Source organism: Athene cunicularia (assembly GCF_003259725.1).
Source record: "Athene cunicularia isolate RWA chromosome 4 unlocalized genomic scaffold, athCun1 chr4_part1, whole genome shotgun sequence".
Taxonomy (NCBI): Eukaryota; Metazoa; Chordata; class Aves; order Strigiformes; family Strigidae; genus Athene; species Athene cunicularia.
Window position 1 is genome coordinate 22,393,903 of NW_020799098.1, and position 4,355 is coordinate 22,398,257.

Below are 4,355 nucleotides of genomic sequence, written 5' to 3' on the forward strand. Positions count from 1 at the left end.
ATGTGTATAAGAGACAGACTGACAGCCGGCTGAAAAGGAGCCAGCAGTGTGCCCAGGGGGACAAGAAGGCCAATGGCATCCTGGCTTGTGTCAGCAATAGCGTGGCCAGCAGGGACAGGGAAGGGATCTGACCCCTGTACTCAGCACTGGTGAGGCCGTACCTCGATTCCTGTGTTCAGTTTTGGGCCCCTCACTACAAAAAGGACATTGAATGACTCGAGCGTGTCCAGAGAAGGGCAACGGAACTGGTGCAGGGTCTGGAGCACAGGTCGTACAAGGAGCGGCTGAGGGAACTGAGGGTGTTTAGTCTGGAGAAGAGGAGGCTGAGGGGAGACCTCATCACCCTCTACAGGTCCCTGAAAGGAGGGTGCAGAGAGCTGGGGATGAGTCTCTTTAACCAAGTAACAAGTGACAGGACAAGAGATAATGGCTTCAAATTGCACCAGGGAAGGTTTAGACTGGATATTAGGAAGCATTTCTTTACAGAACGGGTTGTTAGGCATTGGAATGAGCTGCCCAGGGAGGTGGTGGAGTCGCCATCCCTGGAGGTGTTTAAGAGTCAGGTTGACATAGCTCTGAGGGGTATGGTGTAGTTGGGAACTGTCAGTGTTCGGTTAATGGTTGGACTAGATGATCTTCAAGGTCTTTTCAAACCTAGATATTTCTGTGATTTAGTCTAAAAAGAAAACATATTCTCGCATTCCTACGTAAGAAAGATACTGGAGACTGGAATTTTTTCTACCAATATAACATCTTTTAAAATCTTGTCTAATTCATCTTTCTTGTTATTGAGCTATTTGTTTATGAACTCCTTGCTGGATATATTTTTGCAAATATTGATGTAAGATGATATAGTTGTTTCCAAACTGAGTTAAATAATACATTTTACAAAATTCTCAAATATTGCATTACTGTATCTTATAACTTCCTTGTGTTTTTAGAAGCAAAGGCTTCTCTGCCTCCATATTGTGCATTCTAGGAAGCTGGAAACAAGTAAGAATCAAGTAAAAACAAGTGATATTCCAAGTCATTTATCACAGTGCTGAGTGAAGATAGGGGCAGTACAGTGGGAAGAAAAAAAATAAAACCAACACTTCTGTAAGAGTTGTGTGAAGTAATTTTATGTAGTGTTCCTAATTTTGGATGAACACATTGTCTTGTTCATCAGTACAAAACTTCAAAACTTATTGTTCCAATCATATTGCATTGTTTAAACAAACATAAGGAATGACTCTCTGCTACCTGTCACTGTAGAACATTAATTGTAGGCAACGTAGGCCATATGGAGAGCCTTCTTCCAATTTGGAGAAGCCAGTTACCTCTACAGCATCTTCTCATATTGTATTCCATAGGTTTTGTAATGCAAAATTAAAGTGAAAGCAAGTTAGTATTTCAAATATATTCTAATTCTAAATAGGCTAATATTACAGTTTTTTATTATTCAAAATAACCCCATGTATACATATACGAGTTCAGATAAACTGAAAGCTCAGATTCTTAAATGTGGGTAAATTCTAGAGGTAACTCCTCTGCTATGTTTTACTTTAGAACACTAGATAGCAGAAGTTGTTTTTTCTCTATGAAATGTTCAGTCATTCAGAGACATAGAAATCACATTGTGAATATATCACAATATATTGTGTTGGAATTTTGCTGATATTTGGGGCCAAGCATTAAGATGGAATAGAGTATTTTACTAAAACTACTATGTGTATAAGTGTTAAGAGAAGCTGATCATTTATTTAACATGTAAGTAATCAAACAGATTTTAGAAAACTTTATCTCAAGTTTTCTCAGACAAATTTTTTTTTTTTTTTTTTTTTTTTTTTACCTCTTGATACTTCTGGTGTCCTTTTAAATTAACTGAAGTTTAAGAACAGTTCAGAAAGGCTTAAGAATATAAAAATTTCATTTCTTTTTCACCATATGAAGTTCATACATTTAGAAACTGAATTGCATTTAATTTCTGGGCTAGACCTTACAGTCTCTGGGAGATATGCATAATTATGTTTAATCCTTTCCACTGCTGACTCAGTACTTTGTCAGTTTGGAGAGAGAGCTGCTTCTCCTGAGTTTGTTCTGCAGTCTTCAGTTCTTTAAAAAGTGCAGGTGAGTAATCTGTATTTCAAAGAAAGATGACCTTTGCTTGATTTAAATGTAATCTTTCTTTCAATATCTGAAATGAGAAAGTGATTAAAGTTTTGGTTGATAGGTAAGATGTATTTTAGGAGCAGATAAGCTTAAAGGTCACACACTGTCAAATGAAGGATTTTGACTATTTAATATTTAAATACTTCATAAGAATCATGGTTTATGCATGCCTGGCACTCTTTTTAAGTTCTAAAATAAAATTGCTCTGCATTTTCATAAGATTCACCTTTCAATGTTAGCTATATTGGGTGAACAATTGCTTTGCAGCATTTGTTCTTCCTACTTCATCTGACACATTAAGTTTTCCTGGACTTTCTGTCAAATAATTTTAAAATAACATCTCAAGATAACATGATGTAACATCTGAACTATAATATCAGCCCTTCATTCTTAGATTAAATTATTTTATATTTTTTGATGCTTAAACTCATTAATTTTTGATGTAATTATTAAATTACCATCAGAGTGCAACTTTTGTTTCATAGAGAGTATAATATTTTAAGGACTGTGCGGACTGTGCTTTGTCTATTCTTTCAACAGATTACATTTTTTTTTAATGTATGACATGAGACTAACAGAGGCCATCTGAGTTATGAAATTGAGATTTTTGGAATTACATTTTTTAATCTGTGCAACATAAGAGACCACAAACTATCCAGAATTTAAGCCACAAGGAGACTCTTCAAAGACACAAAATTTAAAAAAAAAAAAAAAAAAAAAAAAAAAAAAAAAAAAAAAAAAAAAAAAAAATCTAGTTATATTTTCCTTAGTGTCACAATATTTTAAATTTATAGGGTATTTGTTAAAATTATACTTGGAGGATGTTAGAAAGTAAGAAATCTGCTTTTCTTACCCTTTTTCAATCCACGCTTCTTTATTTTTAATCTATAGCAATTTTATCTATTCTAAGATAGGGCAATATACAGTTCTTTCTGATCTTTGTGACTGATGAAAACTAAAGGAAGATTTATCACCAAACTCCTGAAAAAACATTTTAGTGATACAAGGAAATAATTTGTCCTTCTTCCCTGATGCTGAAATATTATCATACATGTCAGAGTAAGTAAGCATGCATTTTGAAAGGATTAAGGCAGAAAAAAGAATTGAAATAATTTGACAGGGAAAAAAAATAAATAATCTGTAATAGACCAAAACCTCAAAGACCAGATCTTTAATTTGAGAAAGAGAATTTATTTTTGAAGCTTAATTTGCCCTGTTCTGCTCCTTCCAAAAGGGATCATATTAATCAGTCTCCATTTCTATAAGCCTCACTACATGTTTCCTCGAGTAATATTAGTTTTCCTTTCTACAACATTACTAATAGAATAAAATAGATTTATTTTGGACTACAATGAGAAGTTCAATATGATCACAAACATTCCTTTTTTTCAACTTTGGTATACGTGACTAGTGTTTTGATAGGATACTCACTGCTAAGATTAAAGCAGTAAACCTTGCAGCTGATGTGTTACTTATTTTGCAGAAAAAGCTGTTAATATATTTCCAGAAATATCTATAACTTCGATGGTGTTTTTCAGTGTATATCTAGGAAATTAAAGTTTTCTGTTGTCACATATATTCTATTTTTCCTTCTTTCTCCTATACTTATTGTTATTTGTAGCCAATACTGGAGATCTAGATCAGATTTGCTGTCTTGGAAATGACATATTTTTGTTATCACATAAGAGGTGCCTCACATAGTTTCTATTCTATTCTTGTTAATTTTTTTCTTTAACGCTGAGACAGTTCTTTCTTGTATGGTATTATTCAACTGCTTCTTCCCCTATTTCTCTTCTTCCTAAACAGATGAGCCTTCAGTAACCCTGGTACAAGTGTAACTGCTTTTATTAGTATTTTCTGTAAAGACTAATTTCATGTCTTGAATCAGAATTGCTAATATTCAATTTTATTTCCAAGGCTTCCCAAACTAGTATAAAAGCATTGTATACATTTCTGATCTCACCTTGCCAATTTGCTGGATTAAATACCTTCCTGATTTGTCTTTATCAATGTAAGTTTTTCCCTTAACATTCTACTGCTTCTTCCTCCATGGCTATACTGTCATATACCTGCTGCATATTTATACTAGATTGAAAAATTCTGTGATACTCCTGCCATTCCGCACTTTAAAGCTTAAACTTTTTTTTTTTTTTTTTCCTGCTAGATTGATCCCTGAGGATATTGCTCCTGGCTACTCAGTTGGA